The following is a 12,884-nucleotide window of genomic DNA, read 5'->3' on the forward strand; positions in this document are numbered from 1 at the left end:
ATGAATCTCTAGAGACTGACAGGGCCACCTTAACTACATTATGGGCCCCTATATATATATATATATATATATATATATAAATATATATATATATATATATATATATATATATATATATATAGTGTGCGTGTGTGTAAAAATATATATGTATGTAAAAAAAAGTGATTTTATATATATATATATATATATATATATATATATATATATATATATATAAAATAACTTTTTACAAATAAATATAGGGGCCCCCTTAACTTACCTTAAGTCCGATCCCCTTCGCTTCTTTTTTCCGCTACGAGTCTCTTCTGCGCTCCTCCGTGCTGTGCTTGCAGTGAATGTTGGGCATGACATCACACCCAACATTCACTGTGAGCACAGCACGGAAGAGGGGACAAGTAAGGGAGCCGGATAGCCCGCTGACGTGACCGCTTGCCCGCAAGGTATTTTCTTTTTTTTTGCAGGATTTATTTTTTTCCAGCGCTGCCTGGGACGGGCCCCCTTGCCCGCAGGGCCCCCGGGCACCTGCCCATTGTGCCCAATGGAAGAGATGGCCCTGGAGACTGAAGTGTCTTTTACATTTCTGTCTCCATTACTGAAGTCATGTTGTCTTACCTGTCAGTCTTTGATTAAATCTTGGTCTCCATGAAAATGGCCACCTCCATAGTGTCAGGTGCCGTCCCCGCACCTTCACTCGGTGCCGGGGACAGGCGCCTGATTCCGACTCCTCGCCTAGCAACGGGACGAATGACGTACTTCCGCCCGGCCGCCGGCGCATGCGCAGGGGCGTGCGTCCCGTTTCCTAGCAACGCAACAATATCCTGTTCACCTGACCCCCGCTCTCCAATCCGGAACCAGCAATCCCTATTTCAGGAAGCCTGTATCGTGGATTGTTCCCCTGCTACAGCGTCTTACAGTTCCCAGCTGTTTACTGTCTGACTCTTTGGCTTCCGACCCGGCTTGTCTGAAACTCCCTGCGGATCTCTCTTGGGCATTGTTCTCTCCTTTGGCTTTGATTCCGGACCGTCTGACTACGCTTTTGTTCACCTCCTCTGTACTGCGCTGCCAGCCCGGCTTGACCTCAGGTCGCCTAACTACACTTCTGCCTGACCCTAATACCTTCCAACCGCTGGTCTGTACAGAGTCTCCTACCAGCACCACCTCACTGGTGGCTAGCCCGGAGGGCCGCGACCTGCGTACTCCTGCAGCGAATTCCAAACTTCCTTGCGGGGGTCCCTGATGAAAACCAGGAGTACATTTAGACTCCGCGCCTCCAGGTTAGCAGTGTCAATATCAGTAAGTGGCCTCAGCGTTGAACCGTGACACATAGGACACAATACATGGACATAGGACACAATTTCTCAACTATGTCATCATGCCACAGATGGCGAAGACAACCACGTCTTGTACTGGCTCAGCATCAGGGAGAGTTGGCAAGTATGTGATAATGTATACCTAATTTTGCCTTACTATATAGGTATTTTCTGTATAATTCAGGCATTATTTCTAACAACATTTTATAGTGGCAGGTTTGTTACAACAAAGGTTATAATTTCTGCTGTAAATCATGCTTATAGCATTTTATGTTTGTGTTACAGAGCAGCGTTATAAATGTTTTGTACTGGTTTTAGCATTTGCCATGATAGGTATGTGCCTGTGGGCAGCTAAGGCTGATAGACGGACTTTTCTCAGCAAAAAATATACTGGGTGACAGAAAAAAAATCAACTTATATTTGATTAGCTGAGGTGTTCAAATATTAAAATAACCTTTTGGAACTTTTGGGGTGGAATTCAGCTGGCCGCAGAGTGCCTTCAGAACGGTTGTGACGACACTCTGCAACGATGCAACATTGCGGAGTTTGGGTGCAAGGAAAAATCTGCGATGTTGAGGTACAGTAATACATGGAAACGTGCACAGCCGGTGGCACATCGCGCACAATTGAATACCCCATGGCCTTATATGTGAGGAGTTTGTATGTTCTCCCCGTGTTTGCGTGGGTTTCCTCCGGGTGCTCCGGTTTCCTCCCACACTCCAAAAAACATACTAGTAGGTTAATTGGCTGCTAACAAATTGACCCATGTCTGTGTCTGTCTCTGTCTGTGTGTGTGTGTTAGGAATTTAGACTGTAAGCCCCAATGGGGCAGGGACTGATGTGAGTTCTCTGTACAGCGCTGCGGAATTGGTGGCGCTATATAAATAAATGGTGATGATGATGATGATACCCCCCTTAGCTCCTTCCGTGTTCCATCTGGAAAGATCTATGGTCCATTTTACTCTGCTATTTTCTGCAAGATGCTGATAAGCATTCAGCAAAATTGGAAGCAGAATGACCCTCCTGGCATCTCTGCCCTGAAGTCATATATTTGGTTTCTTGCCCGGATGGAGATTACCCATCATTTGAACGATAAGGAAGACAAGTTTCATCAAATCTGTGCAATAAGACTTTACCTGTAACTCTAATCCCAATGCCTCGAATCTCTTTACTACCTCATCTATATTCTGCCCTATGACTAGGCCTCAAATACCCCACCGAAACCACACCTATATAAGGCGTTCTATCCCACCTGCGACAACCAGGCCCCCTCCTTTCTTCCTACATCTCCCACCCCCATTTTGAGAGGAAAGCTATTTATATCAATGCATGAACAAAATTTGTATTAAATATTGGAATGTTTATCCTCTACTGTTTCCAGTACAGTATGCTTGTTGTTCCTATAATGTCCTGTATTTAGTTTTTTTTTGTTTATGTTTGTATTTGAAAATCCCAAAATAAAAAGGTAAAAATAAATAACCATTTGAGGGAGAATTATACCAAAGAAGGTGATTTAAGTGAAGAGAGGATGAATTTTGGTGTGACGGGACCAGTTAGGCTCTGGAATGATCTATGTAAAATGGCGCGATTGGTCGATGTCCTGTAAATTAGCTAAGGGCTTTAAAGTGCTGTGCTCAGCTTTTATGTCCGCTCTGCTTCTCACCACTGGAAATCTCACCATTCTATCTTTGCGATGTGAGACTACACTAGGTTTATGTTACTGGTTTCATTTGGGAGTGTGCAATGCTTCCAGGACGCCCCGCCAGCCAACAGGCTCAGACGAGTCAGCGGGTATCTATCCACCTTCCATGTTTCTCACTCTGCTCTCTGTACAATGGGGCATCATAGCAAGCGTGAGGCTGGTCTTAGCAGCGCTGGTGCAGTGTAGCCACTTGTGCATGTTGCAGAGTGCCAAATGGGGCTTCATGGCATGGCACTTGTGCCTACCTGGTGGGGGGGGGGGGGTGTTTGGTACCGAACAACCAGCACAAGCCCTCAGTCCTCCCAACTGACCCAAGTTCAGCAGGACAATCTCAATTTTAGGACTCTGTCCCAATCGGGGACATATTTGTCGCGCGTGTGGAGATGTTGGGGGAAGGGAGGTATCTAATGGGCAGCCTAGCACTTTACAGCGCTAGCAAACCCTCTGGGGGGCGTGACCGCCTCCCTATCGCAGCATGGCCACGCCCACTGTCAGGGACATACATGTTGGGGAGTGAGAAATGTGATTTTGCTAAGCTGACCTCATCTCGTTGCCTTATAGCCATTTTGTTCTCTTATAGCTTAAAGACAGGTTAGATACAGCTAGTTTGTAGGAGTTATTCATTGTTTGCAGGAGACTGTGCTCATGACCTTGAATATGGCAGCACAGGAGATAAGCCAACTCCCCCCTGTCACTCATTCACTGTTTTAGGCATCCATAAATGCCTTGGTTCCCTAGATGAACGCCTAGTGGTCGTGCCAACCCTGACAGTGAAATTATAGGAATATAGCAAAATTATAGTAATATAATCAGCAATAATATTTTACTTTTGGTCCTCATTACTAAACTATTTATTGCAATATCTGTCACTATATGGTACCTATACAGATTACCAGCACGGCATATCTAGTGTCCCCAGTGTTACCAGCACGGCATATCTAGTGTCTACAGTGCAGCATTCTAGTGTCCCCGGTGTTACCAGCACGGCGTATCTGATGTGTCCCGTACAGCATATCTGATGTGTCCCCAGCATTGTATCTCTGATGTGTCCCCAGTGTTACCAGCCTGCACTGCATATCTGATGTGTTACCTGCACTGCATATCTGATGTGTCCCCAGCACTGCATATCCGATGTGTCCCCTGCACTGCATATCCGATGTGTCCCCAGCACTGCATATCCGATGTGTCCCCAGCACTGCATATCCGATGTGTCCCCTGCACTGCATTTCTGATGTGTCCCCAGCACTGCATATCTGATGTGTCCCCAGCACTGCATATCTGATGTGTCCCCAGCACTGTATATCTGATGTGCTCCCTGCACTGCATATCTGATGTGTCCCCAGCACTGCATATCTGATGTGTCCCCAGCTCTATACATTCGTGGGTCTCCCACTCCCCGGTCTCACCAGCACAATATATCTAATAGGGACCCGCTCGAACAGCTTGGCCGTAGTGGGCGCATAGAGCATTACATGACAGGCGTGTCTATGGCCCTCCAGCTGCAGGGCTTCCTCCCGGGACACATTGCGGGGCCTCGGCCTCTCCTCTAGGGGCGGAAGATTAGACAGCCCCGCTTGTGCCATTACACCGCTCACTTCCCGCAGCACATGTGCGCAGCCGCAGACAGAGACAAAGTCACATGACAGCAACTCCAGCCAATAAGGTGGCGGAGCTTTCACCACACTATAGACACATAAGAAGAGCGCTCGCCTCTCTTTTGTACTTAGCGCCATCTACAGGCCGGACAACGAACAGGCTGGAAGCTCTGCGCTGACTATTGCTGCATTCTCCAGATCCAGCAATAACATTGTACTACTGCTTCCAGCAGCACATGGTGGACAACCAATCAAATTATTGGTTAGGATTGTTTTTATTGGTTAGAATTGCACCAAGAGCCAGAAATCACAAATGTAAATGAACATCCCAGTTTAGGCTCTGCTGTTATGAATGCCATTAAGTAATGTAAGTATAACGTCATATTTTTCTAACTAATTGTGTTTTTGCTGATGGGAAAACCTTTACATAATCTTTACATTTTCTTTCTTTATTTTTTACTGAGTTTGCATCCTTGTGCCTGAGAAATGTGAATTCAGTCCGGGAACACCTAGAAATCCTGCAGAAAGAAGACACAAAACTCTACCAAACTAATGACCTCACTCCAGCTTACCCCGAGTCCAGATACAACACAGACTACTTTATCAGTTACGGAATAGAACACGCACAGTGTGTTCCACCCTCAGAGTTCTCGGAGCCCAACTTCATCACAGAATCCTACCAGTTATGTACAAGAGGTCTTGTAATGGGTTTGTGCAGAGAAAGTGTTTAATTGATAACACATACTTGCCAACTTTTCCTCGTTGGCTTCAGGGAGATACCGGGGGAGGTGGGCATGCTGGTGCTGGGCTTGACGAATCACATCATTTTGGCCTAACGATGGCCACTATTTTGGCCAATTACAGCAGTTATCTATTGCGGGGCGAGAGCTGAGAGGTTGCCCTGCTCTCCCGGGAGCCCGAGAGATCTCCCAGAAATGCGGGAGTCTCCCGGACATTCCGGGAGAGTAGGCAACTATGCATTAAAGAAAAGCAGCTAATGAATCTCTAGAGACTGACAGGGCCACCTTAACTACATTATGGGCCCCTATATATATATATATATATATATATATATAAATATATATATATATATATATATATATATATATATATATATATATATAGTGTGCGTGTGTGTAAAAATATATATGTATGTAAAAAAAAGTGATTTTATATATATATATATATATATATATATATATATATATATATATATATATAAAATAACTTTTTACAAATAAATATAGGGGCCCCCTTAACTTACCTTAAGTCCGATCCCCTTCGCTTCTTTTTTCCGCTACGAGTCTCTTCTGCGCTCCTCCGTGCTGTGCTTGCAGTGAATGTTGGGCATGACATCACACCCAACATTCACTGTGAGCACAGCACGGAAGAGGGGACAAGTAAGGGAGCCGGATAGCCCGCTGACGTGACCGCTTGCCCGCAAGGTATTTTCTTTTTTTTTGCAGGATTTATTTTTTTCCAGCGCTGCCTGGGACGGGCCCCCTTGCCCGCAGGGCCCCCGGGCACCTGCCCATTGTGCCCAATGGAAGAGATGGCCCTGGAGACTGAAGTGTCTTTTACATTTCTGTCTCCATTACTGAAGTCATGTTGTCTTACCTGTCAGTCTTTGATTAAATCTTGGTCTCCATGAAAATGGCCACCTCCATAGTGTCAGGTGCCGTCCCCGCACCTTCACTCGGTGCCGGGGACAGGCGCCTGATTCCGACTCCTCGCCTAGCAACGGGACGAATGACGTACTTCCGCCCGGCTGCCGGCGCATGCGCAGGGGCGTGCGTCCCGTTTCCTAGCAACGCAACAATATCCTGTTCACCTGACCCCCGCTCTCCAATCCGGAACCAGCAATCCCTATTTCAGGAAGCCTGTATCGTGGATTGTTCCCCTGCTACAGCGTCTTACAGTTCCCAGCTGTTTACTGTCTGACTCTTTGGCTTCCGACCCGGCTTGTCTGAAACTCCCTGCGGATCTCTCTTGGGCATTGTTCTCTCCTTTGGCTTTGATTCCGGACCGTCTGACTACGCTTTTGTTCACCTCCTCTGTACTGCGCTGCCAGCCCGGCTTGACCTCAGGTCGCCTAACTACACTTCTGCCTGACCCTAATACCTTCCAACCGCTGGTCTGTACAGAGTCTCCTACCAGCACCACCTCACTGGTGGCTAGCCCGGAGGGCCGCGACCTGCGTACTCCTGCAGCGAATTCCAAACTTCCTTGCGGGGGTCCCTGATGAAAACCAGGAGTACATTTAGACTCCGCGCCTCCAGGTTAGCAGTGTCAATATCAGTAAGTGGCCTCAGCGTTGAACCGTGACACATAGGACACAATACATGGACATAGGACACAATTTCTCAACTATGTCATCATGCCACAGATGGCGAAGACAACCACGTCTTGTACTGGCTCAGCATCAGGGAGAGTTGGCAAGTATGTGATAATGTATACCTAATTTTGCCTTACTATATAGGTATTTTCTGTATAATTCAGGCATTATTTCTAACAACATTTTATAGTGGCAGGTTTGTTACAACAAAGGTTATAATTTCTGCTGTAAATCATGCTTATAGCATTTTATGTTTGTGTTACAGAGCAGCGTTATAAATGTTTTGTACTGGTTTTAGCATTTGCCATGATAGGTATGTGCCTGTGGGCAGCTAAGGCTGATAGACGGACTTTTCTCAGCAAAAAATATACTGGGTGACAGAAAAAAAATCAACTTATATTTGATTAGCTGAGGTGTTCAAATATTAAAATAACCTTTTGGAACTTTTGGGGTGGAATTCAGCTGGCCGCAGAGTGCCTTCAGAACGGTTGTGACGACACTCTGCAACGATGCAACATTGCGGAGTTTGGGTGCAAGGAAAAATCTGCGATGTTGAGGTACAGTAATACATGGAAACGTGCACAGCCGGTGGCACATCGCGCACAATTGAATACCCCATGGCCTTATATGTGAGGAGTTTGTATGTTCTCCCCGTGTTTGCGTGGGTTTCCTCCGGGTGCTCCGGTTTCCTCCCACACTCCAAAAAACATACTAGTAGGTTAATTGGCTGCTAACAAATTGACCCATGTCTGTGTCTGTCTCTGTCTGTGTGTGTGTGTTAGGAATTTAGACTGTAAGCCCCAATGGGGCAGGGACTGATGTGAGTTCTCTGTACAGCGCTGCGGAATTGGTGGCGCTATATAAATAAATGGTGATGATGATGATGATACCCCCCTTAGCTCCTTCCGTGTTCCATCTGGAAAGATCTATGGTCCATTTTACTCTGCTATTTTCTGCAAGATGCTGATAAGCATTCAGCAAAATTGGAAGCAGAATGACCCTCCTGGCATCTCTGCCCTGAAGTCATATATTTGGTTTCTTGCCCGGATGGAGAAGATTACCCATCATTTGAACGATAAGGAAGACAAGTTTCATCAAATCTGTGCAATAAGACTTTACCTGTAACTCTAATCCCAATGCCTCGAATCTCTTTACTACCTCATCTATATTCTGCCCTATGACTAGGCCTCAAATACCCCACCGAAACCACACCTATATAAGGCGTTCTATCCCACCTGCGACAACCAGGCCCCCTCCTTTCTTCCTACATCTCCCACCCCCATTTTGAGAGGAAAGCTATTTATATCAATGCATGAACAAAATTTGTATTAAATATTGGAATGTTTATCCTCTACTGTTTCCAGTACAGTATGCTTGTTGTTCCTATAATGTCCTGTATTTTGTTTTTTTTTGTTTATGTTTGTATTTGAAAATCCCAAAATAAAAAGGTAAAAATAAATAACCATTTGAGGGAGAATTATACCAAAGAAGGTGATTTAAGTGAAGAGAGGATGAATTTTGGTGTGACGGGACCAGTTAGGCTCTGGAATGATCTATGTAAAATGGCGCGATTGGTCGATGTCCTGTAAATTAGCTAAGGGCTTTAAAGTGCTGTGCTCAGCTTTTATGTCCGCTCTGCTTCTCACCACTGGAAATCTCACCATTCTATCTTTGCGATGTGAGACTACACTAGGTTTATGTTACTGGTTTCATTTGGGAGTGTGCAATGCTTCCAGGACGCCCCGCCAGCCAACAGGCTCAGACGAGTCAGCGGGTATCTATCCACCTTCCATGTTTCTCACTCTGCTCTCTGTACAATGGGGCATCATAGCAAGCGTGAGGCTGGTCTTAGCAGCGCTGGTGCAGTGTAGCCACTTGTGCATGTTGCAGAGTGCCAAATGGGGCTTCATGGCATGGCACTTGTGCCTACCTGGTGGGGGGGGGGGGTGTTTGGTACCGAACAACCAGCACAAGCCCTCAGTCCTCCCAACTGACCCAAGTTCAGCAGGACAATCTCAATTTTAGGACTCTGTCCCAATCGGGGACATATTTGTCGCGCGTGTGGAGATGTTGGGGGAAGGGAGGTATCTAATGGGCAGCCTAGCACTTTACAGCGCTAGCAAACCCTCTGGGGGGCGTGACCGCCTCCCTATCGCAGCATGGCCACGCCCACTGTCAGGGACATACATGTTGGGGAGTGAGAAATGTGATTTTGCTAAGCTGACCTCATCTCGTTGCCTTATAGCCATTTTGTTCTCTTATAGCTTAAAGACAGGTTAGATACAGCTAGTTTGTAGGAGTTATTCATTGTTTGCAGGAGACTGTGCTCATGACCTTGAATATGGCAGCACAGGAGATAAGCCAACTCCCCCCTGGGGAGTATTCCTGTGTAAAAATGAGAGAATTTAGTAACATCTGTGTAAAGGGAGCATGAGTGATTAAAACCTTTTGGGGCGTAGTTTTCTGTAATACGTGATTGTTGCTATATGGATATGGACTTGTAACTAAGCAGAGCTAATTGTACACGCAAACCATGCAGTGTATTTATTTCTCTCCAGCTGATGAGCTCATAACTGATAAACTGACACAGGTGAACAATCTGATTTAGATTCGACAGGAGGTATGGACCCTGAAAGCATTGCCATTCACACAAGCTACATGCTTGAATACCCAACAGGAGATTTATAATAAGGGTTGCTCCTCCTTCTATTAATCAAAAGATGTGGTTCAATAAATGCAACTTTCTTGCAATCTTAAAACATCCTAAGCATTTTAAAAGTACAACAAAGCCAATGCTTTTTATATTAACAGGTTTAGAAATAGTATGCATTTTATGTTGTTAATATACATTTAAAGGTATATGCAAATTATATTTTATACAATTTTTTTTTTATTATACCCGTTTAGTATTGCCTCCCTATACAGCTCTCAGTGAATTTACATAGAACTTACTTGCAATACGCATAAGATAATTTTTAAATATAATTCTTCTTAAGAGCGTTCATCAAAAGTCCAACTGTTGTCTAGAAGAGGCTGCCTTATATTAGATGTTGAAATCTCCCTTTACTGATCATGTGGTTCAAATAGGACTATAATAAAATAAAATCCAGGGGTTTTCTATTGTATAAGAATATTTTTCCACCATACAACCATACAATAATAATCCAATAATTCTGACATGTATATATTATTGGGATTGCAGATAAAATCGTCATACTCCAAGTATCATACTGTTTTCTCTCTTCTCTAGAAGTTCATATCCAATATTATAGGAACATGTACCTCTATTGAACCATCTTTTATCAAATGGATAAACCCAACTCAAATTATTTCTTTAGTCATCCATCTCCTCTAGTGAAATTAGCCCAAATACCAAAAGTATGTAAATGTTTCCATTTGGAACATAGTACCTGCTGAATACTCCTTAAATGTCATAATCAGTGCCGTAACTAGACATTTTAGTGCCCTGGGCGAGATAGGGCACCGGCGCCCCCCATCTAAGTGGGAGTGACATTTGCCAAGTGGGTGTGGCCAACCTAATATGGGGGTGTGGCTAGTACTTTACTGAAAGAATTCTGTTACATGTCTGCAGACCCCAAACATGAGTACAAAAGCATGGAGGAGAAGAAGGAGCTCCTCTGTAAGGTGAGGTACAAGGGGTCTCACAGGCGACCACCGCCTCATTCACCTCCAGCTATTATCTGCTGTCAGTATAACTGATTTACATCTCTTTACTGGGGAAATGTCAGATAACATGTAAACTTGTATTAATTGCTGCCACTACCTGTACTTTGTATAGCTTGTTCCATCATATACTCGGTTGGATGGAGATCTGGCTTATTCTGGATACATGTTTGACGTTGCTATGCACGAAATCCCCAACAGTGTTTTGATTCCTTATGCACTCTTGAGCTCACTTTAATGTCTTGTTAAAGTCACTTAAATCTAATGTCTTAACTATGCTCCCTCTGAATCGCACACATATAATACATTAATATCTCTCTACCTATTTTAAATAGCATTGTTGAGGATGTTGTCATTAATGAGCACTCATTAACATGGGCAGGATAGGGGCACTTAATGAAGTAGCTACTTAATAAGAGTCTTCCTGAATTTAATAAGAAAAAAAAGTTAGTTAGTGGGGGATAAATAGGACGACTGTAAGCGCTGTTGCATTCTTTATTTGTTACAGGGACTTGTTATAATTGCTATAACACAAATGCAGTTCTGGCTTTAAGGTGTCAATACAGGCTGCAATTTAGCTGGACAATTAGCTAATTTTAGACCTGATTGGCCACAAATTGCAGTATACATAGTAAGATCCAAAAAACTGTCAATACATCATTCAGATATTGACCAAGATAGCTGGAAAATTTGGTCAGATGGTGACTGCATTTGACAGCATAGACCCGCCCTCCTCTAGTGCTTGCACCGAGTGACCTGTTTGCAGTGTCGGACTGGGACATGAAGGGCCCACCGGGGGAAATGCAGCGGTAGGGGCCCACTACAATGGGGTGTGGCCAACTGTAAGAGGGGTTGTGGTCAGTCATTAAAGGGGATGGGGTCAGGCCATGGAGGACAACGTATAGCACCTTAGTATGGTCCATAAAGAAAAAGAGGACATTTGCAGTGAGGAGCCGCGAAGGAAAAGACAGAAGAGAAGAAAGAAGTCAATAGGAAAGTAAGTGAAGGGGAGCAAATGCAGCATGGAGGGCACTGTGTGAAACAGGGGAGACAGGGAAAGGGGAGGGATGAATTGAATACAATCAATCATCATCAGCTATTTGTGTGCTGTCCATTCTTTGTGGTTAGTGTTCTCTCCCCTCATAGTGTACACAGAAAACAAATGCTATACTACAGTACTAGAGATCAACCATTCATCATATGAAAACCACAATATAAGGGTATAGACTAAAAATTAATATATCCATGAAGCACTATGGAGACCACAAAATTATTAGCATAAAAATATATGCACATTTAAAATATTACATAAATCTAATTACACTCTAGACACTGGCAAATAAAAACAGGACTCTAAAAAATGATCTACCCACAAAATGTACACTCAATAATAATCCAATGCCACTACAAAGGACAAAAGCAAAACATTAATATTAAAGCATATAGCAGATGCAATCCTATAAGGACCTAACTGTCTGAATGTGTTTTATTCTGATTAAGATATGCTTCTATAGGGAATAGAGTCCCACAATTGATTGAAAACAAATAAACATGGAACATGATATAAACAGTGAATTTGGTTACTAGTTTATTAGGAATCCATTCATTGGTCAGCTGCAATAGGATCCTTTTATAGAGGCACTGAAGACGTATATTGCAATGAAGCCATTCTAATTTATCTCCCTCCCTCCGAGGTCACACAGTGGAGAGCTCTAGAGAAGTTTGCACGATTTATTACTTACTGATTACACGGACTCACACTGCAGTTAGGATGGCAACTTTATGACTACAGGACGCCTGCAACTACAGCAGAAGGAGTAATCTGAGATCTGTGTCACTGTGAAGCATTTCTGCCTCTCTCTGTCTCAGGAGCAGGAAGTGTTCTCACGTGCTGGCTGTAGGCAGGGATTAGTTTGACAGTCTCCGTTTCATATGTAGACTGACCGCAACTCGGTAATTCTCTGCTCTGCCTCACCAACAAAGAGGGCGGGGTTATCAGGCAACAGGGCCTCCCGGGGGATACCCCGGCTCCCCGGCAGGCCAGTCCGACACTGCCTGTTTGGCCTGCTTATTCTTACCAGATTGCTGACAACCTTCATCTCCGTAACAGAGAGCACCTCTGCCGACCGGCTGTCATGTGACTCCTCCAGGAGTTATTTGTCAAAGTGAACCTCATCTTGCAGCTGTGACACCTTCAGGCTTTAACTTCCGCAGTGGAACGCATCGTTCCACTGACAGGATGTTCGGCATTTGGAACG

Source organism: Mixophyes fleayi, chromosome 9, assembly GCF_038048845.1.
Source record: "Mixophyes fleayi isolate aMixFle1 chromosome 9, aMixFle1.hap1, whole genome shotgun sequence".
Lineage (NCBI taxonomy): Eukaryota > Metazoa > Chordata > Amphibia > Anura > Limnodynastidae > Mixophyes > Mixophyes fleayi.